At 42.0% G+C, this 15,306-nt stretch overlaps 1 protein-coding gene across 8 annotated transcripts in view; it reads left to right on the forward strand.

Annotated features, from left to right (window-relative positions):
- The window catches only part of pcdh7b (protocadherin 7b), a 119,050-nt gene that overhangs the window by 55,092 nt on the left and 48,652 nt on the right, over positions 1–15,306 (forward strand). Inside the window, exons 2-4 of one of the 8 annotated variants that reach the window (XR_013096898.1) lie at positions 5,349–6,164; positions 6,898–6,958; positions 7,426–8,175. The exons of the other annotated variants lie outside the window; for them this stretch is intronic. The gene's annotated coding sequence lies outside the window, so the exon portion shown is untranslated. Of the gene's footprint in view, positions 1–5,348; positions 6,165–6,897; positions 6,959–7,425; positions 8,176–15,306 lie in introns of those variants that run through there. 8 annotated transcript variants of the gene reach the window in all.

Genomic DNA, 15,306 nt, shown 5'->3' on the forward strand with positions numbered 1-15,306 from the left:
GTTTGGCCTCGAGGCCCTCACCAAGGAGTTCATTTTGCTTCAATTAAGGGATCGAACCGATGATCCGTGTGTTGTAATGCATAAAGACTCCAGCCTAGAGAGAGTGGACGGGAGCGGTGGCAGAGTGAAAAAAAAAATCCTTTGTAAAAGCTTCTTCTCTTGCAGAACCTTCTTCTCACAGCTAGCCTGAACTAGTTTCCTACCAAAGCCAAAATATATATGTGTGTGTGTGTGTGTGTGTGTGTGTGTGTGTGTGTGTGTGTGTGTGTGTGTGTATCTGGATGTGCAGTGAGAGATGAGGGTAATGGTCCCATTCATAGTCTAGGAGTCTGAGGCGATGCTTAACAAGGAGTAGCTGTCTTGAGAGTGCTAAGCCTAAGTGCAGAGGCTTCCCCACTGCAGCTTAGGATAAGGATATTCAAATGGCTTAAAGATTCACATCCTCTCTTTTTTACAATGGAGCTGTTAGGCGGATGATGCCCTTACCTTATTTTAAATCAGTGCGGTCAACACAAGCACCATTACATCCACAAGGTGGAGCCTGGACAAACACCTGGTTCTACCTCAAGGGCCGATGTCTAGTTATGGTGTTTGCACTGACTCGAGACAAGCAACAGAAAGTTAGTCAAATCAGACAGATGGGCACATCAAACAGGCCGTTATACCGGAGTGTCCACAGTGAGCTTTTTCAAATTTCGGCCCCGACACAGATTGAAGGGGATTTGAAACACTTTGATGTGAGCATGTGAGCTGATAAGGCTACCTCGTGGATATTAAAAATCTCAATTTTCCGACAACGAGTGCCCATTAAATTACCAAATAAGTCTTTAAATTAAAAGGATCGTTTCATTTTGGTTTCTGTTACAGGAAGGGGGGTGAGTCGATAGCGATCCGGTTAAGGAGCCTGTCGAGTAAAACCACTTTTAGAATAAATACGGCACAAATAGGGAAATGCATTAAACCAAAGATGGAGCGTTTGATACCCAAGGAGCTCTCATACTGGTCCAAATATGCCCACCAGTTTCACTTCTTAGCTCAATGTGCATGTTTTCGCTAATTCCTCAGCTTGGTGAAAAGCATACTGACGCTTCAGAGGAGATTTGCTGGAGAACAGAGTCAAGGTCAATTCATGAATCAGTCTCCATCTAAGAGAAACAACACTCTCCGCTGTTGCTGCTATCTTTAGTGAGATCGGCTGAACTGGTGTGTGTGCGTGTGTGAGAAAGGCAAGGCAACAGCACATGTGTGATTGGAAGAAAAGGGAGCGCTTGTGAACGCTGGCTTGATATTGTTTAAAAAATCAGCCTCTACATCTCACATTTCTTTTGCAGCACAGTTATACAAATTGGAGTTCTTACACAGTTTGTACTCCGAGGCTATGAGCTGATATAATCTGGTAGGCAGCGGGGTGGCCTTGTGGTCTGAGAGACTATAATTGGTCTAGGTCCTGTGATTCAGTCCCAGAGAGAGAGAGCGAGAGAGAGGGAGGAAAAAAAAAAAAGCATCTCTGTGCTTCCAGTTAAAGCGTCCTTGAGGACACCGCCGAGTCCCTGCTTGCTCACTTATGGCAGGTCGCTCTGAATGAGGGCATCAGCTAAATACCTAAGTGTAAAGTAAATGCAATCATCTAAGGTTAGGCTAAATATTGGCAAACTGCTTCAGCCTCTGCGGTCATTAGCATCCCTTCTCGTGTTGTGGCAGGAGCTCGCACAGAAAGCATCAGCACCGCATTTACTCAGTGTTAACCCCCACCACCCCACCCCCCAAACATGCCTTTTTTTTCCATTTTTTTTTTTAGAAAATGAGGGCATTACGAGGAAGAAGGAAAACAAAAGTCAGCAGATGGCTTGCTGTGGCACTTGTTGCCGACAAGGGCATCATTAGCGGCATGTAACTATGTAACTGCAGACATTTATGTGCGTAATGCAACGGCTATGTCCTATAGTAGGCCCAAATCTCAACCTTGCCCCTGGAAGCATTAGTATCTGTTTGACAACTTTAGAAACTGAGGATTTGAGAGTTGTTGTATTTTTTCCCCCCTTGTTATCGATCCATCATGTTTGATTGCCGTCTCTTTGTGTTAGGGTGAAATGCAGACAAAAGCGAGTGTCTGCTTTTTTCGATTCGGAGCATTTTCCAGCTCTCGGTTACTCGTTGTCGATCAATGTTCGCACGAACAATCGGCCTCCACCGCAGCTGCTCACATTCATGAATGCATGCATGCAAGTAGCCCCCACCACACACACACACACACACACACTCACATTGTGTGTTCACCCTGCCTCCTTTTCCCCGTCCTTCCTTTCTTTCCACCCTGCACAGATGTGCTGAGGGACCGTGTTTTCTTTTCCTCATCTCCTTCATCAAGGTCATGTTGCAAACTTTATTATTTTCTGTTGGGTTCCTTCTTTCCGTGGGGAGCGTTAAAAGAAAAACATTTAAAATAAAAAAAGCAAAACAAAAAACAATCAACCTCTCCATCCAAGACAGATTCTTCCCACACTGACTCAGAACAGGGAGTTCATCGTGGGAATATGAACACATTGTTGACCTCAAACACACACTGCTTGATCAGCCTGAGAGACATCCAAAAAGTCTGTGCCAGGAAGCGATAGGAAGTTTTGCTGCACCTCTCCCAACGCCGCTGAACAAAACTGAAATTTCATACTTGCGAGTTACCTGCTCAGGACGCAAAATAATTCAATTTTGCTGCCATTATACTTGGGCCTCCGTATCGCTCAGAGACGCCACTCGGTACGTCTCAATGAAGTCTTGGTCTTTTTTTGATGCTCAGTTGGACCCCCACTCCTCCTCGCACCCTCGCATCCTCACTTATTCATAAGCTTACCCCGGCGCTCATCAGATATTCATAAACATTTGGAGTCAAACAGCCGATTAGGCCGTTATGGATGTCGAACAGCCCTTCCAGATGTACGCCGTTATCGGCAGGTCAAAGACTCGTGCTCTATTATTGATCGCCGCATCGCCAGGGGGGCAGAGGATTTTTCAATTTTTAGTTCAAGTGCACTTCAAAATAACATGCTTCCACATTGCTCTTTCATGATGAGTTACGTGTCTGAGGTGTGCAAAGTGTTTTTTTTTTTCTTTTTTTGTAAAGGCTCTGCATGAATCTGAGCAGCTCCCGGCACTGAAGATGTAATAACATTTTTCAGTAGATCAGTGCAGCTATGCAGTGTGATGTGCTTGTTGCTGTAGGTCACGCTGCCAAGGATGTATCGCATTTGATCCACAACATCACATTATATACATATATTTTTTCTTTACAAAATTGCTAATATATATCTATAACCTCTTACTTTTAAGGTTCACCTTTTGCATTCAAACCATGTTATGTACACTGAGCTGGCAGTGGCTATGCTGGGGTTAGCAAGGCCTGCTGATACTACTGTATGTGGACATAGCACCAAATCACAACAGCAGTCGCCTCAAAGTGCTTCATGTTGCACGGTAAAGAACCTACAGTAATATAAAGAAACCCCAACAATTCGAAGACCCTCTATGAGCAAGCATTTGGCAACAGTGGGGAGAAAAAACTCTCTTTTAAGAGGAAGAAACCTTTCCCAGAGAGGTGCAGCTATCTGACCTGACCATTTGGGAACGTTGAGAATGTAGAGGACAGGACAGTGTTAATAGACTTTGTATTTTCTGCCTGAATTTTGTTTTCAAGAAATATACAATGCTTGTGTGATATGCGCAGTATAACTAACGTATAACCTGACTTGTACCTGCAGGAGATCGTTGACTCAACTTTTTATTCACCTCTGCATCACAGTGCAGATCTCACAGAGGCTGACGCCTGTGCTGAACGCAGAGGCAGAGGAGCACCGCAAATTTATTGTAGCCTCTAAGAGAGTGATAGCACGTCCTACTGGCTGCTAATGTTAGCATGCCTCCCACGTTTTCTTTTCTGCATTGGCTGGCAGACAATCACCCACAGCACACACACACAGACACACACACAGACCAAGCACTACCTTTCTCCTGTCTGTCCTGCTGAGAAATCTCGGGGTACCACCGCTGGATTACAAACATCATCATTTAGCATTGGCTAGTCGGTTCAATAGAGTAGGACAGACAAGTGGCGCATCACAGCGGTTATCAATCAGGTAGTCAGCGAGAACAAACACCATCTGAGCCTTTGCTAACAAAATCACCAAGTACAAAGCAAACGCCGGACAGAGAGACGCTCAAATGCCCACTTTTAGACAAAAATCATCTCTTTGTCGTCTTACACACACACACAGACGCGTGCGCGCACGCACATCCACCCTTCATTCGGCGCAATGAGCCACTGAGTCATTTTCCAGCTCTGTGAAGCACCTCACTAGATCACTTCATTGTTGTTGTTTCTCCATTTCCAAAGCTTTACCCGTTGGAATGCCGCTTTGCCTGGTTAATAGTGTGCGTGTTTGTGTGTGAGGCTGTTCATTAGGCAGGCCCAATTGTAGGGCCAGATGGCAAAGCGAGTTTGTTTAATTAAAACCATTCATATTTCAAGAGTCGAGCGGCAGCAGCGCTGGTCTTAGGTCTGATTTCCCTCAACTTGGTGGCGAGATTTGTGTGTGTGTGTGTGTTTCTGTAACTGGTAGTGTAAAAAAAAAGAAAAAAAATCACTCAGCGGAAGGGAGCCGTGCTATCAATCAGCATGTTACACAATATATTCACCCCACCGCCTCCCGCTTGTGCATTCCCCAAGGTCACGGCGTAAAAACACCACAGCATTAATCCGAAAATTAAAGTCAGCAAAGGAATGAAAGGGAATGATAATCTGTTACATCTTTAAAAAAGCCTATAAATTATTCGGGCGCTTGTGCATTTTGCAGCAAGGTTTAAATTCTGCGCGCGCCTCCAGTCGTGCCGTGTGTCTCTCATTCATTTCCATCTGTCCCTAACCACTCGCCCCTTATTTTCTTTTATTTTTTGAGAGTGTGTGTGATATCTTCAGGCAAGGGGACAGCATGAGAGATAGAAAGAACAAGAGAACCTGGTGTGATGATGTGAGAAAAAAAAACACTGGGGGGGGGGGACATAAAAAGAGGCATGAGTGGCAAGACAGAGTACATGAGTAACACGCCACACAGGAGCCTAGAAATGAATGGGAGGTTGGAAATAGACCAGGAGATAGCGAGGAAAAAAAATTAACAGACAACAAAATAGAGAGAGAGAGAGAAACAGAAGGAAAACGCCAAGGATGGAGGTTATGGAGTCGCCGGCAGGGAGTGGCGGTTGACAGACAGAGATGATTGATCACTGCTCAGGTGGAGGAGGCAGGTATTCAAATCATACCCAAGTGTCACATCCGTGATCCCATCTTTCTCCTCACACAGGCACATTTGGACTTTGAAGCCCCTTCAGTGCAGCCTTCACTTCAGTGCCGCAGCACGCTGACAGAATTAAGCTCGAGGAATACCTGCTCTTAAAAACCAACTGGAGAAACCCGAGGAAGGAGCGGGCGAAGGCTCATTTATGTTTGCGATGAAGGATTGGTTCAAGCAAAGTGCCGGAAACAAAACTTTCTCTCATTTACTTCCGTTGGCATCCACGGAGCTACATAAATCATCTGCTGGTATCATCTTTGACCCACATCTGAATGTTGAGTCTCACTAAGCTCGACTGGGCTTCGATGAACTGTTTAATTCATATTTTCATTTTCTCCCCGCTTTGATCATCGCAGGTCACAGTCTTCATAGTCCGTCTCCAATTGATGCAGAATGCAGCAGGTCACATAACACACCTACTTTTGCTTCCCTTCACTGGCTCCAAATGAAATCCACTTTAAAATCCTGTTATTAACATACACTGAAAAAAGTCTAACATGCAGTCATTCATTCAATCTAATAAGTGCCATTCAAAACAGAATAAAATCATTGATTTGATTGTGAAACCCTTTCTTTTTGCATTTTAAAATACCACTTTTGATTTGGATGAAACTAAATATCTGTACAAAGGACACAACGCAAAGTTTTTGATTTCTCTCAAAACATATATTTCTTTTCATGTTGAACAGATAATATCTTTAATTTGAGTCAAAGTGATTTGCACTTGAACACGCCCACCAGAAATAGACCGGGACCCATTTTTATTCTGCATGGCTGCTGGAAACATCGTGTCACATCTTTGATTAATTTCATCTGAAAATAAACGTAAGTAAAGCCAAGTGTGTTACAAAAGCTTTTATAATTTGTATTGCCAAAATTGCAGAAAATAACCCCATTTAAGCTGGGTCGACAGCCACCCCTAATTTTTGCATGATTGTAGCTGCTAGCTATAAGCTAGCTAGCTATCCGGCGCGACGTTAGAACTGGTTACCAGAAACCGACCATCACAGTCGGGAATGCAAGTTAGGCAAAAAGCCGTTTTTTACCAGTATACTAACTAGCTAGCGTTACCACGATGCATCGGTGGTGGATACAGCTAGCTAGCATAAGTTCATAGTTCATAACATTCATAGTATAACTCCGTGCTCCGCTTCGTTTGAATTTTTCTGGTGAGCTCGCGGTTTCTAGACACAAGCTTGTGTTTGTGCGCGCACGTTTGTCTCTCTTCATATAAATATCTGTGTTATGTGTGTGTACACCGAGCGCAAAAGATAATTATTAATGTGCATGATTTAGAGACAGAAATAACAAGCCAGCATATAAGATCAGTGACATAAGACTAATTCCTTCAATTGACTTTCAGGCGCGGCTCGGAAAAATGTGCATTTTCTGAAGAAATTGTAATTTTAACAGCAAAAAATTGACCCTATGCCAAACTTAGTCGCTAATGGCTGGTCTGTAGACTGTTTGGTATGTCATGTTACGTATTTCTTGGTTTTTCTATGTAATGTGTTTTATAGAGAAGTAACATTATTCTTTTTTTTCTGTATGCTTTCAGAACCACAGATCGCTCCATCCATTCCATGGCTGAAGCATACATTTTCATTTAATCTGAACAGGTATCATTTTGCATTTACACTGCACATCCTTTTTAAACATTTCATAATAATCTAGACTCTCCCTCATTATCCTCTCATTCACCTTGCTGATGTGTTGAGGACTTGATAAAAGAATACATGGTATGTCCATATCTGTTCTGTCTCTTGATGTAAATTTGACAACTCTGCTATTAAATGCAGTGATTAATGTAGGACAGCAACGATTAATCAACTCATCAAGTTAATATCTTAGGGTTCTGTATTGTTTTCTTTTTTTTTCTTGGGCTTTGTGGAACATTTATGAAAATGTTCCACTATTGATTTAATTTAATGATTATGCAATTCACAATCTGATTAGGCAAATAATTGTTCTAATAGTCTGTGACCAAACAACTATCAAAATAGTAGTTTATTATGGTCAAAGATTTATCAGGTGTGCCAGACTTCAGTTCTTCACTTGTACATTTTGTTCCATATTTTACCTCAAGATATCCCAGAAAGATGAAGCTGAGGAAGAGCTGCAGAGTACCACCATGGCACTCTTCGTCTTCAGGGACAACTCAAGCCTCCTACATCAGCCTCGAGACATCGGGATAATCATTGATGGTGTGGAAGTCCTGAATGAGTTGCCTTCTGTGGCAGCTGGAGTGGCAATGGTCTTTGGACTCTGTTATGCTCTTAATATGGAATATCCACGAGGATTCAGGTTCACCTTTGAGGCTCTTCAAAAGATTATGATGGAGCTTGACTTTAACAAGATGACCTCTAAGATTCGCAAACTTAATTGTGAACTTAACACTGCACAGTAGTGTGTTTGCATGCATGTGTGCATGTGTATGTGCACATGCATGTGCATGTGTGCTTGGTTATTTTGCTTGGTTGGCCTGCAGTGGTATTCTACATTCAAAATTTATAAGAACACCCATTTGAAAGGGAGATTTAAGTTGATTTCATTGATACATGTGTAGATTTATTTTATTTTTTTTACATTGTACAGGCACAGTGCACATATAAACATTTTTGAGTACTTGCAAATTGGTTTAAAAAGAGTTTTTATAATGGTTTTATGCCAGTTTTAGACAGGTTGCAGGTTTTATACTGGTTTTCAAAAGATTGCAGGTTTTATAAAACAAACATTTCTCTAATCATTTCTGCCGTAGCACTAAATCTGTATATTACTAATCCTCTCTATTGATTATAGTTAAAATGGTTTGGAACAATAAATAATTTTGAAATAATTGGTTGGCCAACTGTCTTGTTTTTTATAGGAAATGCAGAGCATTTTTGAACTGAAATAAAATGAAATGTAAAAAATATAGTTTGAATATATGTAAATCAATTACCTGGCTTCAATACAAACATATTAGTTCATGTTAATTTGGTTCGAATGTGAATACATTAGGTTGGTTAAATTTCAATATATTAGCTTGGTTCAATAATTAAAATATGGTTCCATGTAAAAAAATCAATTTGGATCAATGCAAAATTTAAAGTTTCAGTCAAGTCTAGTAATATTGTTTATATCAACATAAAAGTATCAGGTCATATCAAGTGACTCAATTTGGATTCTATAAAGCCAAATATTTTGCATGTGACAACCGGACATCATTTTTTTTTTATTTGAATAGGGTTATTCTTTTTACAGTGTATAAAGCGCCACATTATATATATCCAGCTACTGACAGCTTGTCGCGGCAGCCGGTTACTCAGATCATCTGATCAAGGTCTCCTGACTGTTCCAGCCTTGTCATGTTTATAAGGTTGTAGCGCCCAAACTTTGGAAAAGCCTTCCTCGGCCTATCAGGTTAGCCGAGTGTGTGCTTTGTTTTAAATGGCTCCTGAGAACTAATTTCTTTAGGTTAGATTCCCCTTAATCATTCCCTCAGTTTGTTAAATCGTATGAAAGTGTGTATGTTGGAATGAATGTGTGACTCTGTGTGTGTGTGTGTTTGAATGTGTAGCTTAATGGTGTGGCTTTTATTCAAACTGTGAAGGACATTGTAACTGTGTTTTGAAACGTGCTATACAATTAAAGTCATTATGGAGACTTCACGGTTTATTTGAAGAAAATTTAATGATGTACATCGGAGTGTTTTTTTTTTCTCCCAGCTTACAGCGTGGAAAAAATGCAGTTTAAGAAAAGCATGAGGTTAGTTTTCTGTGGACAGAAGCAGCGATTTCAACTCAAAGGTAAATAATGGGATTATTTAGTTGGGAGATGATTTAAAGATTTAATTGTGCAAAGTAATTATGTCATTTTTACGTTTTTGGGGGGAACAAATTAAATTAAACTCACCTGCCTGCAATTTCTTTAGGGAAACAGGAGACAGCGAAAGGCAAACAGAGGCAAACCAATCCACTAAATCAGGGATGTCAAACTCATTTTACATTGTGGACCAGATGTAGACCACTTTGATCTCAAGTGAGCCAAACCAGTGACGCTCCTCCTTCTGTCAGTGTGAAAAAGTTTAACTACATGTTTAATCCCTGAGATATGTTAACATAAAAAAAGGAATCTCAACAGGACATTTTATTACATGATTAAGAAGTGCTATTGTTGTAGATGAAAGAAACCTGTCAGCACCAGTCTTAGTGGTGAAAAAGTTCTGTTAGCGACAGCTAACTGACTGTCCTACAATTATAAAACTGAAAGTTGTAGTTAGTTAATTGATTTTACTGAGTATCCATTGTACAAAATATACATTTCTACAGTAGTGAAAAAACAGAAATTTTCAATCATTGAATTTTTTTATCTATAACTTTAGTGTTTGAACAGCCATGTGGGAGGTCTTTAGCAGTAACGATTAAGTTGTAAAACCTATGAAAATGCATTAAAAGGACAAATATTTTGCCTTCTCTCATGTTTTCTAAAGGGATTCAATAGGGGCGATGTGGAGTCCTTGCCGGGCTATTTTGGCCCCTGAGCCTTATGTTTGACATCCCTGCTCTAAATCAATTAAAATGTGGAAGAAGATGTAATTAAGAGAGATTTGTTGTAAGACGTGAAAAAGAAAAGATTTGTTGGTATGGTTCTAATATCACTACCTGCGATGTAACTTACAAAGCAACCTGCCACAAACTGAAAACATACGTCGTGCACACACACACCTAAACGCACACACACACACTGTGGCTGTCTGAGTGTGGATAATGGAATTGCTGCTGTGGTGTTTTGTGAAGCCAGGGGCAGACTGACACCCACTCCTGACAGAGATTACAAAAGCCATTCTAGCTGGCTTACAAACACCGATACACAGAGAAGCATTACACAACCACAATGGCCATTTGGGTTAAGAGAGAAAAAAGTGGAGCCATTTTAGATCGACTCTGTATGTATGGTGTACGCACGCACACACACACACACACACACACACACACACAGAAAACGTGGCAAATGCGTTTTTAAAGTGTCATAGTCAAGTGATTCCAATAAGACCCCCCCCCCCCCCCCCCCCCCTCCCCCAACTGAGAGAGGCAGCCATATTGTTTTGCCAGGAATGTGGAAGGATACTCGCGCCTCAGAGTTGGCAGTCGGTTGCATTTCTTCGTCATCTCCTCCGATCCGGATGCACATACTTGATAAAGCGGGCGAGTCGGGTCTTGCAGCAGAGAGATTAAAACTGGGATGGGGCGGTCTTCAACGCAGAGAATTAAACACCTCCCGGACATCCACCTCCACCCAAAAGCTTCCTGCACTCCACTCTCCATTCCACTCCTTCCACCCCCACCACGTTTGTCTCAGGGCGCTCTCGTCTTCTGCTCAGTTTCCCTCCTCACCTCCTGCCCTGATCTTACCCTCCTCTCTAACTCTTCTTCTTGTTTTTCTTTTTTTTAACTTTCTTCTCTCGCGTCCAAGCATCCTGTTAAGATTCCGTGCACGGTTGCGCCGAGGTGCAGAAGTTGTGCAGAGCGAGCACTCTGGAACATCAGGTGTGCAGCACTGGGACACAGTGGGTGCCGTGTCTTTCCCAGCGTGAGGTCCACAGCGAGGAAGGAGGATTGCCCGTAAGGCATGACAATAATCCTAACTCGCCAAGTTTTCATTTATTTATTTGCGCATTTTCGGATTCTCAAGCACGCGATGACGAGACCGTAAGGTCAGAGGAGTGCGTGTGTTGCAGCACGCCAGCTTCACACCTGAAGCAATATCTGAGAGGAATACTGAGAAAGACAAAGCATTAAGGTCCTATTTTTATGTATTTTTGCTTTTCTCACTTCAGGGAATTCATCCAAAAACCCCACAAACATACAGGATTCAGGTGTTCGCACGTTCTTTAGGCCGACGCCGAGCCGCGGCTCCTCATGCATTCATTCATGTGTTTGCCAAACATATTTTGTGTGCAAACACCGCCCCTTGCCACCCCGCTCCGTCAAATCTTGAGGTTAGGAGATGCAGACAGAAATGCAAGCGTAATAGCCCTCCTGTAGGTTTTTTTTCCTTGCTTTCTTGCTCAACATTGCACACATCTGAAAACTTTCAATTTCATTTGCATGCAAGGAATGCCGCACTGATTGCAAAAAACCAGGCAAACCTTTGCCCAGAGAAAGAAAAAGAAAAGGTGAACAGGGAACAAATTAAACTGTCCAGAATGGGATGTAACCTACTTGTAGCCGGTACATGAACTGTAAAATGTAGCTCTCATTTTGGAGAAAGTTTGTCAGAATTGCTGTAAGATATTGCGACTCCGTGTGTGTGTGTGAGGCTGTGATGCTGTGAGAGACATAGTTTCAGCCTGAATATAAGCAGTGACACTGTTTTTGACCTTTAAGCTAGAAAATGCAAATTGTGTATTTTCCCCCCTCTCTGTGTTTGTGCACGAGCTGACTCATGCATGTTGTAGCTCTTCCTCTGTTTATCTTACACATTATTTATGTGTGGCACCCAGCCTGCCAGTAGCTTAACCTTTGACCTTATGTCACACTGTGCTTTTTTTGGCCACCCGCAGCTCTGCCGCTCATTCACATTTAAAGGAGTGAAAAGCAATACGGAAAAAAAAGAAAGAAATACATTTCCATATTTTCGTTCTTCTCGTCTCGCTACCTCGTCCGAGTTTACCCACGTGTGTCTATTTACAGAGCAGCTTGCTGTTCCACATCTCCAGTAGGCACGGCTGCGGACTGGCATTCCTTCTGGAAAAGGATTTTGTCAGGAAGCTTTGCCAGCAATATCTGCTGCTACCGCTAATTGATAGCAATTAGGTCGCATTATTTAGGAATTTGACATCGTGTTTGTCTTTAATCGGGCTGGTTTGATGAGTCAGATGCACGGCTAAATGCTGTAAAACTGTCAAAACAGGGAAACAAATGCTTGCTTGCTGCAGGCATTGAATAAAAAAAAACCAACTAATAATAATCAGTGCGTGCTTCTTTGTGATAGGATGGCCTCAGTGTATTGTGTGGAGTGTATGGATGGTATGACCTTAAGATGCATTGTGAAACGTTCCCATGCTAAAGCTATGCATCTTTGTCAGTATTGCCTGGAAATTGCTGATAAGCAAAATAATTGTAAATCTCAAGCATCATTTTCTCATTGTGACAACTGAGTGAACGTCATTTGACGGTGGAAATGATGAAATGTTCAGGAATAAACCCTGGGCCTTAAAGGGGACTTGCAATGTGCATTTCCACCTTTGCATTTCTATTCTTGGACTCTACTAGAATAGCTTTATGTGTAGAATCTGTATTTACTTTTTACTGAGTCTTGGTGCAGCCTGTCAAACAAAGCCCAGCAGGTGAGTGGCGCTCCTGCGCTCACAGCCAGCGCTCTATCCGTGACATGACCATTATATAATATTGCGCAAATGTTTGAGTTCCATTGTGTGTTTTTCTATCTAGGGATTCTTTTACTGCGTTGTTACTTTCCAGAAGGAATTGCACGATGGATCAAAATCTCGTGGTTATTTCTGTGTTCAGTATTTTAACGGTTCTGACAAGATCCCCAACAAAACTGACTTTAATGTAGCAACAGAACAGGACAGAGCCACCACTGTGTTTTGCAGTTGAGTATAGACTCTGTCCTGGCCTCCATTGTAACAACACGTTATCAAACCTATTGCTGTGGATTTTTAGGCTAGTTGCTTTGCAATCTGACATGCTTTCCCTTTTTCCTTTTCTTAATCATTTTCATACACCGAGAGCAGGCAGGACTGTGGCAATAATGGCTTCTTCACAGCCACCCTTCCACAGAGACCATTTCTAGTGAGGCTACAGTGATAGTAGTTGGATGAACAGAAAGGCAGATGCGTCTCTCAGGTCCTTCATCTGCTAGTTTTAGACCTGCCACTTCTTTTGTTCTCCACTTGTCCAGTTTCCTCAAATATTTTAAGGACACAGTGCACGCCACGAAGAGAAAGGTGAACTTTTCTGCTAACAGCTCATTGGAAATCACATTTTTGTTGCAAAAATACTGTTTTATTTCTGTCAAACTGTGTTATCTTTGTCATTTTTCACAGATTCAACTAAAGAAATAGAAACATGCTGTTAGTAACAAAGTTCCTAAAGACACAATTTAAAAGATATAATTTAAAACTGGCTCTTTGCTCAGTTGTCTGTTACTTTTTTTTATCCTTGAATGATTCATAGGTCAGTGTTAAGTGGCTTAACAAACAAAATAATGCAAGAAAAAAATGAAATATTTTTCCCTTGGAGGGAAAATATAAAGGGGGTGGCTCAAGACTTCTGCAAGCCATACGCTGTCTGACTGACACCACCCAGTGGATTTACAGCAGCCTCAATATGGAGCTGTTGTCTCATTATTTGTGGAGACACCTGACTATTTGAAACTTTGGCCACGTGTAATAAAAGCAAACACATTATGTCATTTTAAGAGGCTTAATTGGTGCAGAATCACACCATTACACTTACGTTATACTGTATCGTCTATTAAACTCTTACCATACCAGCTATAGATACTGCGATAATTACTTATTATCAGTCATTATAGATAATCATAAATTATCAATTAAGCATTTAAAGAAGTGTTAACAAATGCTTAAGACGGCAGGATAAGAAAGTGGAGGAAATCAGTTCTAACTGCTGTTAGTGCGAGCATGTCTGTGTGTGCATAGATGCACTCGAATCCAAGTAGAGATGCATCATGCTCTCAGCGGTGCAACAAGACTACCTCGGCCCACCAGAACTTATTTTTACTTCCCTCTTCCCCTCTCAACCCTCCGCTCCCCTGCTCTTCGCCTCATAAAAATAGATGAAAGCGTGTAACAATGGAAGAAGGGGGATTATCCTTCCGCTCTCTCTCTCTCGCCTTCTCTCTTTGAGGACACAATTAATGTGTCTCATATGGTGGAAGAGCGAGGGAGGAGGGAGGGAGCAAAGCGAAGCGAGGGAGGGAAGGATGGACTGAAATGAAAAGCTAACACACGATCTACAGGGTGGGACAGTCCGGCCCGCCTGTGGCACAGTTCGCGTTGGAGATCTCCGCGCGGGCCCGCGCTGCCACCTTTGACATCGGTGATGCTGGAGGGCTTCACAACACCGACACACACCGCTCCGAAAAGAGCGACACGGCTGCATACAAAACACTTTGACACACACACACACGAAAGCATCACAAGTACCTCTATATACAGCTGTATGCATGGATGTGCACACCTCCATTCACCTGGAGGGACAATATCCTCCTGAGCTGCTGTAGCTGAGGAATTTCATTATTTTCTCCCGTCTTATTTCCATTCAGCTGCACTTTTTCTTTTTTTAAATAGGAACTGTGCTCATGGACACAATAACTCTTGGCCATATATGTATCAGCGAAAAGAAAAAAAGAGAAAAATCCTCTCTCAAAGCAGATGTATGATTTTTTTTCTTCCTCTTTTTTCTATTTCGCAGGGAGGAAGAATGCTCATTATTTTTCTTACCCTGAACAATCCTTCCGCGCTTCTCTCAGAAGTCGCTGAGAATGACTTAATGCATTTTCCAACAGACGTTTTTTTTTTCTTTACAAAGGCTCGTCCATTTAGTCCATCAAAGCAGTTTCCCTGGCGAGAAATTCGCAGAACGGTCAGCATTAGCACCATACATGTTTTATGAAGGCCGGGAGCTCACCCTACTTAAGACAAACGGCACGCATTCGCATTCAGCGCATTCACGTGGCTGGGAAAATGGTATGGTTTGTAGGTGTGTGTGTGCAGAACGAGAAAACTGCCTGTGTGTAAGTGTGTGTGCTGCCAATATTTGCACTCTGTCTGCTTCTCCTTTGTTAGTGTGACGCTACTTGCTTATGCATTGTTGACCCATTTAAGGGCTTTAGTGCTCTCCTAGCTCACAGTGTAAACACTTTATTCCCCTACATATAGTATCTGCAGTCACAAACAACAGCATAAATATATACAAAAAAGAAAAAATCACAGCATTTG

Source organism: Maylandia zebra, linkage group LG3 (assembly GCF_041146795.1).
Source record: "Maylandia zebra isolate NMK-2024a linkage group LG3, Mzebra_GT3a, whole genome shotgun sequence".
Lineage (NCBI taxonomy): Eukaryota > Metazoa > Chordata > Actinopteri > Cichliformes > Cichlidae > Maylandia > Maylandia zebra.